Source organism: Humulus lupulus, chromosome 3 (assembly GCF_963169125.1).
Source record: "Humulus lupulus chromosome 3, drHumLupu1.1, whole genome shotgun sequence".
Taxonomy (NCBI): domain Eukaryota; kingdom Viridiplantae; phylum Streptophyta; class Magnoliopsida; order Rosales; family Cannabaceae; genus Humulus; species Humulus lupulus.
In genome coordinates, this window is record NC_084795.1 from 173,098,521 (window position 1) to 173,123,561 (window position 25,041).

The window sequence follows — 25,041 nt, forward strand, 5'->3', positions numbered from 1 at the left end:
ATTTGGAGGGGTAGCATGGTCATTTGGCAAGGGTAATATACAATTTTCAGCTGGGTTTTAGGGGTACACGGTTTGGGCATTTGGGGTCACTTGATGCTTTGATAGAAAATTGAAGAGAAGAAAGAGGAGGAGAAAGAAGAGCTAGGGCAAGTAAAAAAAAAAGAAAAGAAGGAGAAGGGTAGAAGGGTTGAATTGGGAGCTTAGGAGGAGATCAAGGAAGCTTGTTGGGAGGATTCTTCACTTGAGGTATGGATTTTATACTCACTTAAGTTTGTTTTTTGTGTTGATTTGAGGAATTTAATGCTTGAGTTAAGCTTTTCAAGGTTTTGGGTTTAGATTTATTAAGTTGAGATCAAATGGGTGGATTTTGAGTATGATTGTGTTATTGAGTTGGGTTATGATGTTTATGGGTTGATGTATGGTCTATTTGAAGTTTGAAATTGATTTTGGGGCTTAGGTGTGAGTTTGGGAGTGTTTTGGATGATGAAATGCAGAGGAAAAACCCAGTTTTTCTGGGTTCGCGAAGGAGCGCCGCGGCGCGAGGCTGTTTGCAGCCAAGGAGCTCTCTGACTTCGCTGGGCGCCGCGGCGCTACGCCTTTTTCAGGATGGGAAATTTTGCATTTTTGGGCATTTGTTCTGGGGGTTCGGGGGATGTTTTCGATGATTTGTTTTAGGAATTTGGGAGTCTCGAGAGTGCGGGATTGGTCCCGGGAAGTGGTTTTGGATTGATTAGTATTAAAGGATGTTTCTTGTGTATGTTGTGACTAGGATATTGGGGAGGCTCGTGCTAGAGGACCGTGCTCGCGGCTTTAGTGCATCAGGAGGCTCGGAATACAAGTAAGAAAACCGTGACACCCGAGAATAGGGCATGGCCCCCACTGTGTGATTGCAGGGCATGGCCCGAGATTGTATTATGTGCATATGTTTAACCTTAAATGAATCATGATGTGTGTGAATGATTATTTCGAATGTACTATATGTGTGATTATACTGAAATGAACGGCAAGGGCCGAGAGCGGCGTAGGCCGGGTGCGGCAGCGAGGCCGAAAGTAACACTCAGCACATGGGATGCTTATATTCAGGGTGGGACCCAAGGGATACATGAGTTATCCTCGCGGTGAGAACCGAAACCCCAGGCTTTGGTAAGGCCTCTGGGGCGGCATGGCCGTGCTTGTTTATTATGATGGTTTTCCTATTTATCAGTGAATTATGCCAGCTATATGAATTGCATATGTTATGTATTATTTGGGTTTTCTTGCTGGGCTTCGGCTCACAGGTGCTCCGTGTGGCAGGTAGAAGCAAGGACTGAGTCAACCAACCATGAGTACGGAGAGCGTGAAGCGACGCGTACATGTTTGGCCTGCCCGACTGCTTTGGTTGGGGGTTTATTCGAAAATGGCTGTAATAATCTATGATTTTATGATTTCTCAACTGTAACCTTATTTCAAGATGTAATTAGTTTTCAAACCTTATTTTGGGATCCCAAATGTTTAATAATAGAAGTTTTAATGAAACGACGCATTTTCAAAGATTACAGCCTTAACTTTTAATTAGTCACACTTTTGTTTCAAAACCTCGGTTAGCGAGTTCATTGCACACTGTTTTGTCTTAAAACTCACTTAGTAACGGCTCTAAGGAAGTAGGGCGTTACATAATTAATAGCATATCTATATTTGTTATAGAGCGTTCTATGAATCAATAGTGCAATTCTGAGTCTATAGTGGAGTCACGAGGAATTAATAAGTTAGTAAATTTATTTGTTAGATTTATGATAACTTATTGGAGCTTGATTTCATAGGCCCATGGTCCCTGTAACGCCCTACTACCTTAGAGCCGTTACCAAGTGAGTTTTTAAGACAAAACAGTGTGCAATGAACTCGCTAACCGAGGTTTTGAAACAAAAGTGTGACTAATTAAAAGTTAAGGCTGTAATCTTAGAAAAATGCGTTGATTCAATAAAACTTCTAGTATTTAACATTTGGGATCCCAAAATGAGGTTTGAAAACTATTTACATCTTAAAATAAGTTTACAATTGATCAGTTATAAAAAATCATAGATTATTACAGCCATTTTCAAATAAACCCCCAACCAAAGCAGTCGGGCAGGCCAAACATGTACGCGTCGCTTCACGCTCTCCGTACTCATGGTTGGTTGACTTAGTCTTTGCCCTTACCTGCACACGAAGCACCCGTGAGCCGAAGCCCAGCAAGAAAACTCATGCAGAACATAACATATGCAAATATACAGTTAGTCATATCAGATAGTCCACAGATAAACAAGTCAACCATTAGACTAAGCAAACACGGCCATGCCGCCCCAGAAGCCTTACCGAAGCCTGGGGTATCGGTTCACACCGTAAGGATAACACATGTATCCACCGGGCCCTGCCCTGACTATAGCATCCCATGTGCTAAGTGTTACTTCCGGCCCCGCTGCCGCACCCGGCCTACGCCGCTCTCGGCCCTTGCCGTTCATTTTATTATAATCACACATATAGTATAACACAACAACATTCGAACGAATAATAATTCATTTAAGTCTGCATCCTAACATGTCATGCAATATAGGGCCATGCCCGGCAATCATCTCATCATGCAACATGCAATATAGGGCCGTGCCCCGCAATCACACTATGGGCCCATGCCCTATCCTACGGGTGTTATAGTTTTCTTACCTTTCCAATCAATAGCTTAGATCACCTGACTCCTTGAGCACGATCCCACTCGAGCCTTAGCGCACACCTAGGCACAAACATAGGTCAAAGTCAACACCGAACCCCAAGTCCGAATACCTAGCCTCGGGACCAATCCCGAGCCCCCGGGAAGTCCTAAATCCCCAAAACAAAGTGGCGGAATCGAGCCCCGAACCCTAGGTCAAAATCCCTCATCAAAAACCCAAAAATTCACCTCTGTGAACAGTGCAGCGCTACAGCGCTCTAAAGAGGGCGCTGTAGCGCTACAAGCAGAACTCACCTCCCCAGAACAGGGGCTAGCGCTACAGCGCCCACTGACTAGCGCTGTAGCGCTAGTTGCAGCCTAGAAAACCCAAAATCGCATTTCTGCGATTTCCTTCAACCAAATCAACCCCAAACTTGTCCAAACCTTTTCCAAACCCAAAATCAAGCTTATAAACATCTCACACTCATCCCAAGCATCCCAAGAACTCAAAACCCAAGCACATTCAACCCAAATCTCAAAATTCACCATGAACAACCCTAAACCCAAAAATTCTGTCAACAACAAAGTTAAAGGCTTAGAATTCTTACCATTAATGCAATTTCGACCTAGATTCAACCCTAGGCCTCCTTAGCTTGTTCATCATCAAAGCTTGCCCAGAAATTCCCTAAAATTCCCATCAACTCAGCTCAAAACACAGCTCAAACCATCAAAAACCCTTAAAACTGAAATCTCTAAAACTTACCTCAAAAGTTGATGTGCTCTTGCCAAATCTTCAAGTCTAACCCAAGATCCTTGATGCACAGCCTACCATTGCTCTCCACTAAGCTTTGCTCCAAGAAAAATGGAGCGGAATGGTGCAAAATGCACAAACCGACCCTTGTGAAAACCCCTCTGTTTTCCCTCTTTTCTTTCTTTCCTTTTTCTTTCTTTTCTTTCTTTCTCTCCACAGCCAACACTCTCTATAAATCCCACTAAGTGTAAAGCCTCATAAATAAATCTCTAAAAGCCAAATGACCAAAATGGCCTTCCTATTAATTTTAAATCCTTTTGTCCAAATAGGGCCATTTTAGTCATTTTACCCAATTCCCGCTAATCCTCAAGTGTCTCTAATATTTTCCCGCTACCTTCCAACACCTGATAAACCACCAAATAAGTATCCCCCATCATCAAAATAAATCTCAATCTATTCTCTGAATTCCTGTTCATACCCCCAGGCTCGCCCCGAGCCGGGTATAAATTCCCGTCATGGCTTTCCGCTAGCCTGCTCACTGGGATCGCCTCGAGTCACAAATCACAGATACACCCACATACCACTGTGGTCTCAACAATCATCACATATCAATACAGTTATGCCCAACATGGCCAAAATTACAGTTATGCCCTACTAACACGATCCGGGCCTACATGCATACTAACATACATAGTCATGCATCTCAGATAAACAAATAGTCATATAACATGCTTTAAATCATAACCATGCATTTAATTCATCAAATCACACATAAATCTCATCATGCCCTCCTGGCACGCTAATCAAGGCCCTTAAGCCTTATTAGCTAATTTGGGTCGTTATAGTCCCCATTATACATTGGATAAAATCATCTAGATAGTCTCAATTAATTGATTTAATTATCAATTAGAATTATCAAAGTTGACTAGGTCAATTTTGGATAGTTTCACAGAGTTATGTATTTTTGAGAAGAAAAGAGAAATTATGGCAGATTTATTAATTAAGATAAATTGGTATCTAAATTAATAAATAAGTTTAAATTAAGGTTTAAATTAAAAATAATTAATTTATTAAAGGATTTGAATAATTAAATCAATAGAAAATAATATAGGCCTTGATTTTTAAGTCCAATGAGCTTATAATCAAATGAGAAATTTCACGGGCCTAAAGCCCACGATAATTTTGACCCAGGGCTTCAAATTGGCTATTATTTTATTGATTTTTTTAATTAAATTAAATGGCCTAATTGAGTCTATAAAAGGAGTGCTTAAAGAGAAGTCATAAGTTCAGATTTCTGAGACGACATATAAGTTTAATCACTGATTTTCTGATAGTTTTAGATTCTCTCTAAACACAAGTCCTTTTCTAAGCCTCTTATTATTCTTTTCTCTTCTTTTGTCTATATCTATATCACGTGTTGAGAATTGCCCACACTAGTCTAGGTGGTTCTAAGGATACATTGGAAGACTGTGAATAAATTAGAAGAACGGTTCAGTTTCTTGATAATACTCTGCGACAAAAAGGATACAAGATATAGAGAAACTGAAGGAATGACTCTTTCATTCCGTTGCGTATACTGTAAGTTGTTGACCATGATTTTGGCCAACTACGAGTAGATGCAAAAACGACAATAAATCTTGAATAGAAAATAAATAACACAAGTAATTTTATAGTGGTTCAGCCCCAATTTTTTGGTAATAACATAATCCACTTGGAGTTGTGATATATGTATCCTACACTTAAGATCAGATGAACCTGAGCTAACTGAGTTTCTTAAGTGTAAGTAGAAAAATATAGAGTTTCTCTCTCAAGAGAATACAAGATTTATTTCTCTAAGCTCTCTCAAAAAATGCCCAAAGAATGCCCCAAGTAACAGTCCCAAAGTCTCAAAATTAGAGAGCTTTCTTTAATAGTCTCCAAAAAGATTTCATCCCCTTAAATGATTCCATGAGCCATTTATTTATAGGCTCATGGATCGTACATGAGAAATATCCCGCTCTGACGGGGTCCTTGGTTGTTTCAACAAACTTTAATTAATAAAATACAAATAAATACAAATTACAACAACATAGCTATTATTCCGAGATATTTGAGATATTCCCGCGATAGTTGCGAATGATTCAGGTTGAAGCTGTTACTGAGGCCTTACCGAAGAGTCATTTAAATGGTAACTTCTAAGATTCTGATTAGTTGACCAACCAAATCCATCCCCGAAGCAAATTGGTCGGCTAATACAACGCCAAACACACCGCCAAACACACCACCAGTCGGCATAGGCAAGCTCACCTCTGGTCTGCATAGACAAGCTCACCTCTGGTCCGCATAGACAAACTCATCTCTAGTCGGCATAAGCAAACTCACCTCTGGTCAGGCATGGCAAATCACAACACTGGTCGGGCATGGTACACCACCGGTCGGCTAAACTTATTCCTGACCAATAATATTACAACTCCTCAGGTCAATTCTCAACCTTTTCACCTCTTTAAATAACACATTTATTAACTATTAATGTGTCATTTATTGACCATGCCCTGCCACTTGTCCATTTGATTGCCACGTCATTGAACAAAATTTTGGGGATAACATAAGTATTCTTATCAATGTTTCTCTTTGAATTCAATTTTAGAAACATGTTCTAGGTTATCTCATATTAATTTATTTAATATTAGATCTACATGAAAATAAATAAAGATCTTGTATAAGTTTCCTAACAACTGGCCTCAGAGCCTTTGGTAATCTTTATTTTCATGCATGAACATGTTAAAAATTGGATTATTTGATGTGTTTGAATAATTGGATGGTTTTCATATTTTTATGCAGGAAATTGATTTTATGTGATTATTAGCAATTTTTAGGTTATTTTGTTGTGTTTTCTATGCTATTAATTTTTATATATGCTTTATTTTATGTAAAACATGTTAAAAATTAATTAGAAAATGGTTTTGGTTTGAAAAATTGCTCAAAAAAAATTGCCCATGCACGCACCCCGCGCACACGCACACGCACACGATGAACAGTGCCAAGTACTATTCATTGGGTTTTTTTTAAAAAAAATTTAAAGAAAAATAAAAATTGTGAAAATTAATTATTTATAATCAAAGACAAAAATATCAATTTTGTTTCATCATTTAAAATTGTTTTTTTAAAAATAAGATATTTTTGTTCGTTGAGATTTAAATAATTATATATTTTCTACAAAGATTCAAATTCAAATTTAAAAATAGACTAACAACTTAATTTTAAATATTTTAATATATTAAAATATTAGAATTATGATATCAGATATTTAAGATATTTTCTTTTAAATTCTTGATATTTTTATTATTATTTTATTTGAAAATATAAATACATGTTTATTCTATAGTTTTTAATATTTCAATTATTTGAAATTTGAAATTTGAAATTTGTTAGTTAGATATTTTCATGGATATTTGAATTTGTTTAACTGTTTTAAGATATTTTAGGGTTTTAACTATTTATATTTTATTTTTTTAAATGGTTAAAATATTAGGTAATAGTTGTAACAACACAATATTTTTTTTTTTGAAAAACAGTTAAGATATTGATTTTAAAATTTAAAATTGGTTAAATTTTGAAAAATATCAATTTTTTTCAACCAATTAATAAAATATTTGTTTAATAAATAGGATTTAAATTAACTTTGATTAATTGTCGATAAATCATATTTAAATTAAATTATTATTTTTTTCAAATTAACCTAAAACTAAGTTGATTGCTGATAAATGAAATTTAAATTAACTATTGTTAATTCTTGATAAATTTCATTTAAATTGACTTATTTTTTGTAAAAATTTAATTAATTTGAATTTTTTGATAAATTCTAAATAATTAATTGTGGTATTTTTGCAAATGAAATAAATTGTGGTATTTTTGCATAAATTCATAGAATTGCTCATATAGTAACATGATTAGGCCCATCCATTTATAACATGTCTGTTTGCACTATATGTGGTATTTTTGCAATTGGGCTTAGATGCATATAGTGGCCTATATGTTTGTTAGATATATGATTTTTGCCAAAAAAAATATTCATAAAATGATAGGTTTTATTTGGGCGCATTAGAAAATGTAAAGTTTAAATTCCTCTCTTGTGGGTGATTCCATTTGTGAAGGCCTATTTGCTTTGCATTACTATAGTGGGCCAAATCAATTAATAACAATTAATAAAATGAAAGTTTAAATTCCTGTCTTTTGGACCTTGTATGGAAGATTGTGTGCCTTTGTAGTGGGAACGACATACTGGATCCAACCCTCCTCCATACAAGCCCAATTGTTAAGGCCTATTTACCAGAGTTGGACTTAATTGTGTAGGTTCAGTATATTAGTTAAACCTAAATATTGATTAGCAACAAATTAATTATAAATTAATTGAATTTGTTTCAATGTGATACTTTAGAATTAATAGGAAATTATAGGACTTTGGTTTTAAAATTTAATCTGTTTATTTTTTTTTTTGGAAAACCATAGTCATTAATTTTCTAAAAATAAATAATAAAAATACTATTTTTAATTTTATAATGAGCTTATTTTAAGATTTTTATTCGATCTCCACCGTTGGTTTAACATAGTCAATAGCTTAATGGGGCCTTGAGGCGCTTTGATTCGTCCCCCTACGGAAGATGTTCATTAGCTATTTTGACAAGGTTAGATCTCGAAAGATAGATAATTATAGGTCAAATTTTACTAGACTCACCCCTACGGTGACTACTAGGACTATATCTATGATTATCGAAACCGTGGGTCTAGCTCATAAAATAAGAGATTTTGTTTTCTTATTTTGTTCGAATAGTAGGTTGTTAATAGTGGTGTCCATTATTAAATGAGTTTACAACTCTATTTAACTAGTGGTATTTTTGACTCTCACCAACCGGGACAATGATATCATAGATTAGCTAAAATCCTAAAGAAATAGAGATATGATTATTTTGGTATTTTTTTCTCATATCTTACATGTTTTTGGTATATGTTGTGCTATTTCTTGAAATTTTGTGAATAGAAGTTTTATTGAGCAAATGTGATTGATTTCTATTTTATTTGTAGCATCCCAAATTTGCTAATAAGGCTTAGGGCCTTGGTTAGCATGTCTGGAGGGCAATAAGTGATTTATTATTATAATATATGAATTTGATGAGTATGTGATTAGAAATGCATGTGTTAGGTGAATTAAATATGCATGTGGGCCCCGTCTGGTTATTAGGGGCATGTTTGTAATTTTAGCCCGTTGATGGCATAAATGTGAGTATTATGATATATTTGTGATATATCTATGATGCACGATCCGAGACACTCCTAGGGAGCGGTTTAGCTAGAAAGTCACAACGGGGTCGAATACCTGACTCGGAACGAGTTGAGGGGTATTTTGGGCATTAAACGTTTTATTGGGTTATCGGGTTATGAAAATAAATATTTGGAGATATATTTGAAGTTAGAACGTTTAGGAGGGAATATTGGGGGAATTTACCATTTTTCCCTCGTGGACGTTTTTGGTACCCCGAGCCTTTGAGATAACCTTAGAGACTTAAGTGAAGTGAGATAAAACTTGGAAGCAATCAGAAATTAGTGAACCGACCCAAAACTCCCTTTTCTCTCTCTTGTTTTCTTTCAACCTTACCAAGTGGAACTTTGAGGAGATTAAGCTAGGAAATTCATAACTCAAGACTGAAGCTTGGGGGGATTGAAGCTTGGAGCTTAGGAGATTAACTCAGAGATTTAATTAAGCAAAGGTAAGCTTATAACTTGATGAATTATATTGAATTTCTGCTGGTATTTCAGAGTTATGCATGTGAGCTAGGTGAAGAATCATTCTTGAGTTTTAGGTGAGGTTTAGGGTTAATTCTTGTTGGGTTTTGTTACTGAGACTGTAGTAGAACTTCTGTGATGAATGATTTGGATTGTTGGGTTGATTTTGGGGTAAATTGGCTTGGTTTTGGAGGTAAAAATGGAGGACTTTTCTGGGTTCGAAGGGTCGGGCCGCGACATTGGTTCATGGGGCCGCGACACTTAGTGTGTTTTTGGACTCCAAGGAGGTTTTAGGCTCGGGAATCCAAAAGTTAAGGCTCAGGATGGATTTTATCACCCGGATTGATAGAATTCAAGGTCCCGGAGACTAGAATAATGACTCAAAGTAATTTAATGGATTAGAACTTAATGGATGGATGTTGTTGATACGTTGTCACTAGGTTTTCAGCGAGGCTCGGATTAGGGGACTGTGCTCGGGATATCGGTGCTTGGAAAGCTTGAGACACATGTAAGAAAACTATTGTACCCACAGAGCAGGGCGAGGCCCTATAGTTTTTGTTGTAGGGCACGACCTTATATGATTGTGTTGCAGGGCATAGCCCCATTGGTTATGTTTATACGTGTTTAATTATTTGTTTATTTATGCTATGTGTGCATATATGTGAATGAATAGCAAGAGCCGAGAACGGCGAAGACCGAGAACGGCGAAGGCCGAGAACGGCGAAGGCCGAGAACGGCGAAGGCTGAGAACGGCGAACGCCAAGAATGGCAAGGCCGAATACGGCAAGGGGGCCGAGAGCAGTGTTAAGCACGCAGAGTGCGAGTTTCTAGGGTGAGACCTTATAGGATACCTGGGATATCCTCACGGTGTAGACCACGAACCCAGGGCCTGGTAAAGCACATGGGACGACATGGCCGTATGTGTTTAGCCTATTGGCGGTTTGATTATGTGTTGAATGAAAGATATACTTATGTTATTTGTTTGTGTGAAGTTTTCTTGCTGGGCTTTTGCTCACGGGTTCTCTATGGTGCAGGTAAAGGCAAGGGGAAAGTCGACCAACCATGAGTACGGAGAGCGTGAAGCGACGCATACATGTTTGGCCTACCTGGCTGCCACGACCAGGGATATTTTTAGGAGATGTCTATATTAAACCTAATTTTGTCATTTAGTCGACTTTAATTATATTTTTGAGTTGTAAATAATTCTAAACAGTACTTTGGGATCCCAAATGTTTATCACTTTAAAATTTCAATGGATGATTATATTTTCAAATTGGATGCCTTTTATTATAGTTTTGCTACACTTTTACCCTAAAACCTCGATTAGCGAGTTATTTGCACTTTTTAAACTCACTTTGTAACGATTCTAAGGATGTAGGGCATTACATTATTGATAATTTGTAGTTTTAAGTTAAGTAGTGTCTACTCCCATCTTTCTCAACTTTCAATGGAGAAATTCACTAGAGAAAACTTCCTTAATTGGAAGCAAAACATCAACATAGAGTTGATTGGTGACAACTCCGAGTTCGTCATGATTGAGGAATCCCCAAAATGTGCACCGTGTCCGCATGTTAGTGATGGCATAGTCAATGCTCGTGATGGCACCATAAATGCTTGGATAGCACCATCTCCGCACATACGTGATGACACTGTGAATGCTTGAATAGCACCGTGTCCGCACGTCCGTGATCAATTCAACTATTGTCTGACGCAGCTCATGAACGAGCTTCAGAATTTTGAGTCTATCATGGGTGGACCTAGTAAAGGAGGAGAAAATAAAACTACTGCTGTTGCTGCTGATCCAGCTAAGGCTGAAGCTAACCAAGCTTCGTCTTCGAAAGTTGGAAACAAGAGGAAATATGGACAAAACAACAACCCCAAGCCTGCAAAGGCTACAAAGACGAGTGCACAGACGCCTAAGGGGAAGAACAAGAAAAAAAAGAAAGGTAAAGATAAGTGTTTTCACTGCAAAGAGAAAGGGCATTGGAAGCGAGATTGCCCTAAGTTTCTAGCAGCTAAAAACAAAGGTAATGATTATATTTCATTTATCTTAGAAACATATGTTTTAGAAAATGATAATTCCGCTTGGATTATTGATTTTGGATCTACCAACCATGTTTGCAACTCTTTACAGCTTCTTGAATCGTGAGAGGAAGTGGACGAAGGCGGCTTAAAGCTTAGAATTGGGAACGGAGTGTTCGTTACGGTCCAAGCTAGAGGAAGAGCTCATTTGAAGTTCGGAAATAAATACTTAATTTTAAAAGATGTATTTTTTATTCTGGATTTTAGTTGAAATTTAATTTCATTTTCCATGTTGCAATTAGAACGATTTGTTATGACTTTCACAAGTTCTAATATATCTATTTCCTTCAATGGATCACAATTGTGCATTGCATGTTTGGAAAACGGGCTTTATATTCTGTGACCTAACGAACCCCTCGCTCTTAATAATGATTTATTCAAAGTAGCTAAACCTAGGACCAATAAATGTCAAAAGATCGATAACGATAATATGACGTATTTATGGCACTTGAGACTAGGTCACATTGGCTATGATAGGATTCAAAGACTTACAAAGGACGAACCTTTGAGGGAACTCACCTTAGGTGAATTACCTGTCTGTGAATCTTGTCTAGAAGGAAAACTGACCAACCGTCCATTCTCTGCAAAGGGTGATAGGGCCAAAGAACCACTTGGTCTTGTGCATTCATATGTTTGTGGACCTTTGAATGTACAAGCCAGGGGTGGTTTTGAGTATTTTGTCACTTTCATTGACGATTACTCTAGATACTCATGTCTTTACCTAATGCATAGGAAATCAGAAACATTTTTAAAGTTTCAAGAATTCCTAGCAATGGCTCAGAACCAATTAGGTAAACCGTTAAAGATCTTGCGATTTGATAGGGGTGGAGAATATTTGGATATGCAGTTCCAAGATCATTTAACTGAACTTGGGATTTTATCACAACTTACTACCCCAGGTACTCCGCAACAAAATGGTGTAGCGGAACGCCGGAACAGAACTTTATTGTAAATGGTTAGATGCATGCTTAGTTACTCAACTCTACACACTTTGTTCTGGGGACATGCAATTGAAACCGCAAACGACATTCTCAATGTCGTGCCATCTAAATCAATCCCCAAAACACTTTTAGAATGCTGGAATGGACGTGAACCTAGTTTACGCCATTATAGAATCTGGGGGTGTCCCGCTCACGTCATGAGGAAAAAGGAGGGAAAGCTAGAACCGCAAACTGAAGTTTGCATGTTTGTTAGCTATCCTAAATGTACTCGAGGTGGACCTTTCTATAGTCATTCAAAAAAAAAGTGTTTACTTCTACGAATGCTACTTTTCTCGAAAATGACTATGTCCAAAACTTCCAACCTCGCAGCAAAGTAGTTTTAGAGGAGACGGTTAAAGATATGACTCCAACCAATGTTCCATCGTCATCAACGCAAGTTGATGATGAAATTCCCACTCTTCATGTCAAACTGACGCAAGTTGATTTAAATGAAGAAAGTACCACTATTCCTGAGCAAACAGTCACAGAGCCTCGTCGTAGTGGGAGGGTTTCTAGGAACCTAGTTCACTATGGTTTAGATGGTGAAACCAATATGGTTGTTGGTGACACTAGTGATGATGATTTGTTGTCTTTCAAACAAGCAATGGCTAGCCCTGAAAAGGAACTATGGATCGAAGCCATGAAACAGGAAATGGAGTCCATGTACTCAAATTCCATCTGGGATCTTGTGGAAGCACCTAGTGACTTTAGGGCCATTGGGTGAAAATGGATCTAAAAGAAGAAACGAGGTGTTGATGAAAATATCGAGACTTATAAAGCTCGATTAGTGGCAAAGGGTTATACCCAAAGAGAATGCGTGGACTATGAGGAAACTTTTAGTCCAGTAGCCATGCTCATATCCATTTGCATCCTCCTATCCATAGCAGCCGCTCTCGACTATGAGATCTGGCAAATGGAAATCAAGGCAACTTTTCTTAATGGAAAGCTTGATGAAGTCATTTATATGGATCAACTAGAAGGATTTAAAGTAGCTGGACAAGAAGGAAAAGTTTGCAAGTTGAATAGGTCCATCTATGACCTTAAGAAAGCTTCTCGTTCCTGGAATCTTAGGTTTGATGAAATAATCAAAACCTATGGCTTTGAACAAAATATTGATGAGCCTTGTGTTTACCAACTGAAGGCAAATCAAATAGTGGTATTCCTGGTTCTTTATGTAGATGATATCTTAGTCATTGGAAACAATGTTAAGAAATTATCAGATGTGAAGAATTGGCTGAGCACTCATTTCCAGATGAAGGATTTGGGTGAAACAAGTTATGTTCTAGGTATCCAGATCATTAGGGATAGAAAGAACAGTCTTTTATCTCTATCTCAAGTAGCTTACATAGATAAAGTGCTTGAACGTTTCTCAATGAAAAATTCCAAGAAAGAGCGTCTACCGTCCCGCCATGGAATTCATCTTTCAAAGAAGCAGTCTCCCCAGACTCCTGAAGAGGAAGATGCAATGAGAAATGTTCCTTATGCATCTGCAGTTGGAAGTCTGATGTATGCCATGTTGTGTACTAGACTAGATATCTACTATGCAGTGGGAGTAGTTAGCAGGTATCAGCAAAACCTAGGACTGGAACATTGGATAGCAGTTAAGCATATCCTGAAGTATTTAAGGCGGACTAGATATTATATGTTAGTCTACAAGGGTGGTGTTCTGAACCCTGTAGGGTACACCGATTCATATTTTCAGACTGATGTCGATGACAGGAAGTCTACTTCTGGAATGGTGTTTACTCTTGGGGGTGAAGCTGTGATTTGGAGAAGCGTAAAGTAGTCTGCAATCTCAGATTCCACCATAGAGGCTGAGTACATAGCCGCATCAGAAGCAACTAAGGAAATAGTCTGGCTAAAGAAGTTCTATTCGGATCTTAGCGTTATTCCAGACATTGATAAATCGCTTGTGTTGTTTTGTGACAATACATGAGCGATAGCCAACTCGAGAGAACCTCGAAGTCATAAGAGGAGTAAGCATATAGAAAGGAAGTATCACATTATTCGAGAATATGTGGCTAGGGGAGATGTGAAGGTTATGAAGATTGCAACTGAAGACAATCTTGCGGATCCGTTTACAAAGACACTACCAGAAGCTACATTTGATAAGCATATCAAGGAAATGGGATTAGTAGAATTAAGGCATTAGTTTCAATTAGTTCAAGTGGGAGTTTGTTGGGGTTTTATGCCCTAATTAAAACCCAAATTCTTTTTAATCTCATTTTATTATCAATAAAAGAGTATAAATCATTTTTTGACTTGGTCAATCAATTTTCTCACATGTTTTATTTTCATGATTATTTGTTTAATATAAAATTCTATTACATCTCGATCATATAGCTAATCGTATTTATAGTGACGTAATCACAGTGGAATATAAATATGATTATATGTTCAAAATAAGTTAGTCCTAAGATTAGTCAGTGCACAGGATTTACACTGACTTGCCAATCTACGATATGATCTACTTACACATTGTGGTGTTATGTTCTTTCCAGAACATTAGCAAAGTAGATAAGATCAGATGTATTAGTTACATTGGACAGGACAGATATTGACAGTTGATAAGATCTGTAAACATACCGTTATTATCTATTCTAGTCATATCATATAGTTGATCATAGGTCAATTCAATCTCAATTATGAGTGGTTAGTATTCTAATTAATTGTATTATTTGAGTTCTTTGACTTGTTCGTTACCAGCTTACCCTACGGACTAGCCCATACTTACATCTTGGGAACTCGGTAGTATGATTAAGTGGGAGTGTTAATCATAGATATGAACATCTATAGCTTCTGATGAAGAAGTGAAATGATTGTTTCCTTTTAGTTTGGTTCAAGGTGCTAAATGATAGAGATCTCATTTCAGTAATTAATATTAGTTTACTGAAATATCATTTACAAGGATCTAAGTGTTTTAAGGATAAAATACAATGATGAGTAAAATGATATTTTAGTCCCATCTCATTGTAGACCGTCTATAGAGGATTGATTGAAAATTATGATTGTAACAATGGATAATTAATAGTGTATCTATATTTGTTATTGAGCGTTCTATGAATCAAGAGTGCAATTTCGAGTCTATAGTGGAGTCACGAGAAATTAATAAGTTAGTAAATTTATTTGTTAGATTTATGATAACTTATTGGAGCTTGATTTCATAGGCCCATGGTCCCCATTGTACCTTGGATAAAACCATCTAGATAGTCTCAATTAATTGATTTAATTATCAAAGTTGACCAGGTCAATTTTGGGTAGTTTCACAAAGTTCTGTATTTTTGAGAAGAAAAGAGAAATTAGGGCAGATTTATTAATTAAGATAAATTGGTATCTAAATTAATAAATAAGTTTAAATCAAGGTTCAAATTATAAATAATTAATTTATTAAAGGATTTGAATAATTATTTAATTAATTAAATCAATAGAAAATAATACAGGCCTTTATTTTAAGTCCAATGGGCTTATAATCAAATGGGAAATTTCACGGGCCTAAAGCCCATGATTATTTTGACCTAGAGCTTCAAATTGGCTATTATTTTATTGATTTTTTAATTAAATTAAATGACCTAATTGAGTCTATAAAAGGAGTGCTTAGAGAGAAGTCATAATTTCAGATTTCTGAGACGACAGATAAGTTTAATCACGGGTTTTATGATAGTTTTAGACCTCTCTAAACACAAGTCCTTTTCTAAGCCTCTTATTATTCTTTTCTCTTCTTCTCTCTGTATCTATCTCATGTGTTGAAAATTTCTCACACTATTCTAGGTGATTCTAAGGATACATTGGAAGACTGTGAAGAAATTAGAAGAACGATTCAGTTTCTTAATAATACTATGCGACAGAAAGGATACAAGAGTTAGAGAAACTGAAGGAATGACTCTTTCATTCCGCTGCATATACTGTAAGTATTCTTATCATTGGTTCTCTTTGAATTCAATTTTAGAAACATGTTCTAGGTTATCTCATATTAATTTGTTTAAGATTAGATCTACATGAAAATAAATAAAGATCATGTTTAAGTTTCCTAACAGTCTCGTGCCTGGAGGGCGCCTCGCGCCAGGAAAGCCTCATGCAAGGAGGACCTTGCGCCATAAGGACCTCGCGCCTGGAAGTGGGCCTCACGCCAGGAGGGTGCCTCGCACCAAGAAGGCGCCTCGCGCTTGGAAGAATGTCTCTCTCCAAGAACGTCTCGCGCATGGAGACCGCGGGGCAATGGTCTCGTGAAGTGAGACCCTCGTCTCACACAAGGGCATCATGTCTCATCGCATGCACTGCAGGCCTCATTGAATAGGCCTTATCTCTCTCCCTGAGATAAGCGCCACCAACGGGGCACTTCTTTCCTTGTGGGTCTCACGAGATGTAGAGTCAAGGACCTCTTGAATATGCGTTTGAGGAAGGTTAGGGAAGACCTTAGAACGATTCGATATGAAGTCAGAAGAGGTATGGAATGCACTTACAAATCAAGAGGAGTTAGAGTACGGACATAATGTCCACGCCATACAAGTAGTGGCAGTACTAGAATGGTACATAGTAAGAACTCCCCAAGCACGCCTATGATGTTCGTACCTGACAAGTGGTGGAGGTACAACATGGTACCAAAGCAGGAGTACTTTTCCAGACCCCTGACATATATTGGAGCCAATCACCACTCCTCCAACACCACTACCACCTACAGCCTGGACATGCAACTCCTTGTCTCTTCAGGACCACAATGTACCAAGAGCCATTGGAGCTCACCTATAAATAGGGCCTCACTTCATCATTGATGGGGGTTGGAAAATTCATTGTATACTCAGGCTATTAAGCAATATACAATTTTTTCTCCATTGTTGATCTGCACTTATCTTTCCTCAAGTATATTCTGAGTTCTTACTTAATTATCCTCTTACTAAGCTTTGAGTTTTCCGACCTAATATAGTTGACGAGTTCTCACCGTCAACAAGTTGTGTTTTGGTTTGCCATATTTCCATTGAATATAATATATTCTCTAACAATCAAAAGCTTAATTTCCTATTCAATGGAAGGAAAAACTTTAGAGATCTTGTGAGGATCTAACTTTGAAAATATGGTAAGATAAGGTAATGTTCTTCTTTGGTTTTCTTAGAAGATCTAATGGTTTTCATATAGTGATAGAAATGAGAAGAATAAAATTTTATAAATGAGGTTCATTGTTTCCTAATATTCTTTCCTTTCACAAATATAGTGGTTAGATTAGAAGATAATTCAACATCTTATGTTTTTGCTATATGTGATTAATTAACATATTGTTTAAATAATCTAGTAGATTATTTGGTAATATGCTAGCATGTTATATAATTGTCTTATTTTGTGATAATGGGAAATTATTAGAATGAAAATTTTATGAGTTTTCCATGACATGTATAAATATATTGATTTTGTGAATCAATAGAAATGTGAAATCATATGTGTATGATATTTGTAATTTATGTTTACATATTAATAAAGAGCCATGTTAGTATGTGATTGGTGAATAAAATAATTAATTGAGAGTTTAAATTTTTATCATTTAAAAGATGAGCATCTCATTTTATGAGATAAGAAAAGATGAACCTAAGGGGATTACATCTTTTAATGGTTGTGTCTTGCTATTACACGAAAAATGGATCAAGGTGCATTAAAAAATTGTGGGATGACATATTGACTTAATAAACTTGGAGTCTAGAGTGTGGTCAAATGAAATATATTTGAGAATTATTTAGTGACAATAATTCTTAAATATTCAATGTCTCGATGAAGAGACATTACAAAATTGGAGAAGCAACTTTGAATATTTACACCAATAGTGAATAGATTAAAGAGAACTTTATTCATTTTGCTTAAGGATGGTGATATGTTTAAATTATTCTCAACGAGGAGATAATTTCAAACTAAAGCATAAGTGTTGAGTGATGATTTAGCTAATGACACGAAGTCACTAAAAACGATAAGAATTAATTAGTTGAATGTAAGAACTAAACAAGACGAATATTTTATAGTGGTTCGGCCCCAGAGATTCGTAATAACCTATGTCCACTTAGTGTTTCTATTAATGTAAACTTTGAAACCTATGATCAGCAAACTAGGGTTCACTAAGTTTCACAAGCTCCAAAGTGGAATACAAAATTCGTGTATAAAAACACTAGTTCTCTTTGAATAACAATTATTGCCCCTCCTTAAATGAATCTCATAAGTCCTATTTATAGGTTCAAGGATGTACATATTGGTTGATGAGCCATGTTTAAACTTTGTTATAAGCATAATTGAATAATAACAGAATTCATAATAGTTACACATAAAAGCGGTCAAATATCTTAGAAATATCCAACTTATAACTGTATTTGAACTCTGGCTTCGTTACTATGATCAAACCTGGTCGTATATGCCAGCATATCTTCTGTCGTACTATTCAACATCTTTCTCGAATCCATCGAGTAGCTTGCTATCCTAGTCATTGGTCGGCCAGACTGTCATCACTAAACAATCACGTGCTATCCACGTACGTCCCTATTGTACCACATCATCAAGCAAATATTTTTCGAGTAAACAATAAGAAATAAAATTGTTTAAATAAATCAATGATAAATTATTTTCTTTGATTTAAAGTGTTTAAAAATTGACATCTTCAAATTGATTTTGATGAGAAAATCAATGGATGTCAAATTGGTGTTTTCAAAAGAATCTCAAAGAGACTCTTAAGAAATACATAAAAGTTGTTTAAGTAATTTTGAGATTATTTAGACAATAGTGATTATTTGTTTGAAAAAATTTCACATGACATTTGTACTCATATATTTTATTTTGTGAAATATATAAAAGAAAGCAACCAAGTGAAATTTACTTTCAAAGAAGCGTGTCTTTCTATTGCAAGTAAAATGAGTCAAAATAAACTAACATTGAGGTTTTGTTTATTGTGATCTATTGTGAGTTTATCATGTGGCTTGATGACTCATGATGAACTTTGAGAATTATAAGTCTAGATTTATCTTGGAGGATAAATGACTTAATAGAAATGAAGATATTTTTATTTTAAAGTGATATTTTATTATCACTATGTGAGAAATGTGGGGGTGATTCTCCAAAGTTAATCAATTTATTTTGTTGATAATAATTAATTAATTTGGTCATCATCAAATAGGTGATTTGGAATTTCACATTCTAAATCACTTTGGCTATATGTGTATGGAATGGATAAATCTAGACATGCTTGGTGTCTAAAGTTATTTTTTGTAATATTTTGATTCATGAAGGAATCAATTTAAAACATAAAGGAGAATTTTAGAAACAAAGAGATTTCTAGAATTAATATTCACGAAAATGTTTATCTTGGATATTGAACTATAAAATATTGAGGGTCTTGACTATGGTCAAAATCACTATTTTAATGGTGTAACTTTTTGAATCAATCTATAGCTAGCAACAAAGTTTGAATAAAATAACGAGAGTGTTAAAGTATGCATGCATGAGAAAAGAAATGACTCAAATATAATCATTTTTACATCTCAAGAGATGAGACTTAGACTTCCTAAAGAGATTCACGATTGATGGTAACCTATCTTAATACTAGTAACCAAAGTAGTATTAGGTTCAATAGGTAATAACAAGTCAATCAAAGTGAATAGTAGTAGTACTCAAATTTTGTCCCATCTGAGATATGAGTACTAGAGTGTTACCAAATGAGGGTTAAAACCAAAAATAGAACTCAGTCTTGAAAAGACAAGTGTTTTATTTTAGGGTAACAAAATACTCTAAGAGTTCTACCTATATTGACCTAGGGGTGGTGCCGCCCCTCTTGAGAATTGGGAGTCATTCTCAAGAAAAGTCTATGAATGGAACGTACACATGGCCATTAATGGTGCAAAATCGAGACATTGAGGTCTCAAGTGAACATAGCAAAGGTGTGTATATTATCACTGGTTTATTATCAAGGGATAGTGGTTCAATGCTTCGGCAACCAAAAATGCAACAAATTTTGTGATAATTAAACTAAGGTAAAATTCAAGTCGAAAGACATTTTACTTTATGTACCAATGCAAATGTTTCTATAGAGATTAATTATTTAATAAAGTAGGGAATATTAATATAATGTTTGATTGATTAAATAAGTGTTGCAAAAAGTGATTATTTAATCTAAGTGGGTTAATGTTATATTATTTTAAATAATATAATGTTAGATTAAATAATGTGACATAATGTGATTTGTCACACCTTGTAACATATTGTTGAGAGTCACAAAATTGGACACATGTGTGTGCCCAAATGTGACATATTTTGGAGTTACAAAATCGGTTACAAATTTGTAACTCTCAAATATTACCTAATAATGTGTAGATTGTGTATTACACATTTTATTTTGGATTTCATAAAGCCATTATGAAATATGGCCATTGGAGACATGAATTTAACTCCCATTATGGATGTTACAAATGTTAGGAACGGTTCCTAGTGCGCAGCGGAAGTTGCGGTAATGGTATACAACAAAAATTTCATATAAATTTTTTTATATGAGGATCTTTTAATTTGCAATATGTTAATAAATATATATAATATGTATATGAAAAATAATATGAAACGATTTACCTCTTACACCCTATCAAGAATCCTTGAATATTTCTGTATGTATTTCGATCTTCCTATCCTTGCTTGAGTACTCACACCTAGATCTTCCAAGACATTCTTTACACCTCAAGATGTGGGTGGGAACATAGAGAACAAAGATCAATTTTTGTGAATCAAATTTTTGATTATAGGCTAGAGAGAAAAGGTTATTGGTTTGTGAAAAAGATGATAGTTTTTCTTCTCTGTAAAAACTTGTTGTTTCTATTTTCAATCATATAGAATATATAAACATTATTACCATAATAATAATAATAATAATAATTAAAATCTGACATTTCATTTTAAAACCCCTTTTAAAATGTTTTATTAATTAATTAAAAATAAAAATAAAAAACTAATATCTGATAACATCAGATGTGCCACACACATTAAGCAGTCCAAGCCCTATGCATGTGGCCTATCCCTAAAAAATGGGCTTAAGGGTCGCGACTCTAGCAAAGTCAGAGGCTGAAGGTTTGTTGAAAAGAATTAGAGTCGCGACTTAGTCAATAGAGTCACGATGCTAGAAGAAACAGAGGCAAAACCCAGGAGATCCATGGAGAGGCGGGCTGTGACTTGGGTTTAGAGGGTTGTGATGCCTGGAAGGCTAACCAGATTTTGAAGTGCTTTAAAAACATGAGCCGCGACCTAGGAAAGGCCAAGTCGCAACCCGCCTATGAAAAAAAGGAATTCATGATTTTTTTTAATATAAATTAAGACTTTATGTTTTAATTAGGGTTAGGTCAAATTTTAATTATGAATTTAGAGAGTAAATTTGATTCTGAGACAAATTTTTCTGCACTTTCATATTTTTATTTCTTCTTTAAGTTTTTGAATTTCATTTTTCTGAATAATTATTTTGTTGTTTTAGTTATGTCTGATATGAACTAAACACCTCTATCTAGGGGTTACTGTAGTCGCTTGGATTTCTATTTAATGTTTTTATGATGTTCTATTGATTCTTCTTTTTTATTCTAATCTATATAATGTTTGCTTAATACTAGTAAATATCTGATCAATATTTGCGTGATTTATGATTTTGATTCAAAATTCGAAAGATGAGAATCGAATATGCTATTGCTGTATGGACATGTGTTACATATTGGACGAAAGTACTTGTATGGCTTGTGTAGCAATTAGGTTTCTATGCTTAATGCCTGTATATGTTTAAGTTTATCACAGAGATCTAGAAAACCTGCATATAGGTTGAGATCTAGATCTTGAAAAAGAATAGGTATCGATTTATGTTAACATGCTATTAGAATAGGAAGAAAGAAATTTAGAACTGATTAATAAAATTAATAGAATGAAAAGTTGATTAAGTTAATACCCTAGGTCTTTTTATTTTTGATTTTCTTCTTTTGATTAATTGTTTTATTTACAATTATTTAAATTGTGTTTGTAATTATATTTATTCATCTTAATTTTACTTCCCAAATAGAAAGTAAATAGCAATTATTGGTAATTAGATTATAGTCTTTGTGGGAACGATTCTTATTTACTATCTATATTACTCGAATTGATTATGTATACTTGCGTATCATATTTTCGCGATCAAGTTTTTGGCGTCGTTGTCAGGGACTTAATTTCCAATACCCAAATTAATTATTTTTTTTTTGTTCTAATTTGGTTTTTATATTTTATACTCATTCGGATCAAGGCTGTATCGTGTTTCGGGAATTATTGTTATATGCGAGGAAGTATACAAAGGGAACTCATACCGGTAGATCTTGAAATTGAAAGAACGTGCAGAAAAAACTGAAAGATAAAGAAAAGGGTGGATTTTTCCATGCTTGAGAATCAAGGAGATGCAGCAAACAATGCTGCTAATGTTAATAATATCCCACATATTGCTGAAGTCGCAGTGGAAAGAGGACCAAGGACGCTTAGAGACTATGTACTTCCTACTGTCACTGGAGTGCATTCATGCATTAGACACCCCACTATTGCTGCAAATGATTTCGAGATTAAGCTAGCAATATTGCAAATGGTGCAGTCAATTGTTCAGTTTGGGGGGTTGCCCACGGAAGATCCAAATTTGCACATAGCCAATTTTCTGGAGCTATGTGCAACATTTAAGATGAATGGGGTGAGTGATGATGCGATTAGACTTAGATTGTTCCCATTTTCTCTACGAGATCGAGCAAAGGGTTGGCTAATTTCACTGCAAGCTAATTCTATCACAACATGTGAGGAGTTAGCCCAGAAGTTTTTAGCAAAGTTATTCCCTCCAGCAAAAGCTGCAAAGTTGAGAGGGGAAATCAATAATTTCTACCAGACAGAAGGGGAATCGTTGTATGATGCATGGGAAAGATTTAAAGAGTTTTTAAGGAAGTTCCCACATCATGGTATAGAGAAGTGGATGTTTGTCCATAATTTTTATAATGGGTTGAATGGTACTACTCGTACCATAATAGATGCTGCAGCAGAAGGTGCGTTCATGAGCAAGAGTGCTAATGAGGCGTATGAATTGCTAGAGGAGATGGCAATGAATAACTACCAGTGGCCAAATGAAAGGGGACAAACCAAGAAGGTTGCTGGTATGATTGAATTGGATGCTATTTCTATGCTTACAGCGCAAGTGGCAGCTTTAACAAAGTAGTTACAATAAAGAAACATGTCAGCCCAAACCATGCAAGTTCAGAGTTTATGTGGAGCATGTGGAGGTGCTTATCCATCAAATCAATGTCCAGCCATGGATATGAATAATATACCTATGGAACAAGTTCAAGCTATAGGAAAATTTCAAAGACCAACCAACAACCCCTTTTCGATGTCATATAACCAAAGGTGGAGGAATCATCCTAATTTCTCTTGGAAAAATAATCAAGCTGCACAACAACCTTTCCCTCAAAGTCAGAAACAATTTCAATCTCCACAACCACAACCACATCAGCCAATACATATGAAACAACCTGAAGTACAACCCGATGTACTGAACCAATTCATGATAGAAACTAGGGCATCTATTAGGAGTTTGGAGACTCAAATGGGGCAGTTGGCTATTTTGATGACAAACCGTGCTCAAGGGAACTTACCAAGCATTACTGAGGCAAACCAAAAGAGCAATGCAATACAATATCCTTGAGGAGTGGCAAGGAGTTAACATAGCCAAAAGTGGTTGATAAGGATAAGGAAGTGAGTGGGTCTAATGTTACTAAGAATTTAGAGAAGTAGCCTGAAATAAGTATAGATTGCCATATAAAGATCCCATATCCTGAGAGACTTCAAAAGAATAAGGTTGATAAACATTTTTCTAAATTTTTAGATATCTTTCGAAGGCTACACATCAATATTCCATTTGCTGAGGCACTTGAACAAATGCTAAATAATGTGAAGTTTATAAAAGAAATTTTGTCAAAGAAAAGGAAGCTAGAGGATTATGAGACAGTGTCACTTACTGAGGAGTACAATGCGATACTTCAAAAGAAGCTACCTCTCAAGCTTAAAAATCCTGGTAGTTTCAATATAACATGTTCTATAGGGGGCTAAGTGGTGACAAATGCTTTATGTGATTTAGGGGTCAGTGTGAATTTAATGCTCTATCAATCTTTTGGAAATTGAATTTGGGAGAAGATCGACCTACTACCGTGTCTCTGCCAATGATAGATCGATCAGTCAAACATCCTCGTGGAGTGATTGAGGATGTATTGGTGAAAGTGGATAAATTCATCTTTCCTCCATATGTTATTATTCTAGATATGGAGGAAGATAAAAATATTCCAATAATACTTGGAAGGCCATTCTTGGCTACTGGTAGGGCTTTAATCGATGTACAAAAGGGTGAGTTAAAGCTACGAGTACAAAAAGAGGAGGTAATATTTAATATTTTTGCAGCAATGGAAATTCCAACTTGTTGTAGAGTTGAAGTTGTAAAAAAAAGGAGAGAACAAGTTGGAAGTTTCTAAGCAAAGATCCATGGCTAAAAGTGGAATGCAAAAAAGTGTGTCATCAGTTAAAAAGGTTCTTCAATGAAAGGATTTGAATGTTACATGAGCGGGGTAAAGTTCCACCAATCTATAATAACAAGAAACGCGGGCCAACTCATGACATTATGGCTCTCAAGAATGTGAGGGGAGGACTTGATCCAAGTTTAATATGAAAGAAAAAAAGCGTCTGGCTAAATGACGTTAACGACAACATGTTTGGAGGCATTCCAATATTTTATTTGTATTTTTTTTTAGTTTTATTTAAGTTTTGGATTATGAACA

At 35.6% G+C, this 25,041-nt stretch overlaps 1 non-coding gene across 1 annotated transcript; it reads right to left on the minus strand.

Moving 5' to 3' along the window:
- Positions 1-23,075: 23,075 nt before the first annotated feature.
- On the minus strand, positions 23,076-23,182 carry LOC133828174 (small nucleolar RNA R71). Its single transcript, XR_009890810.1, has one exon. It is a non-coding gene; the product is annotated as a small nucleolar RNA R71 (small nucleolar RNA).
- Positions 23,183-25,041: the final 1,859 nt, after the last annotated feature.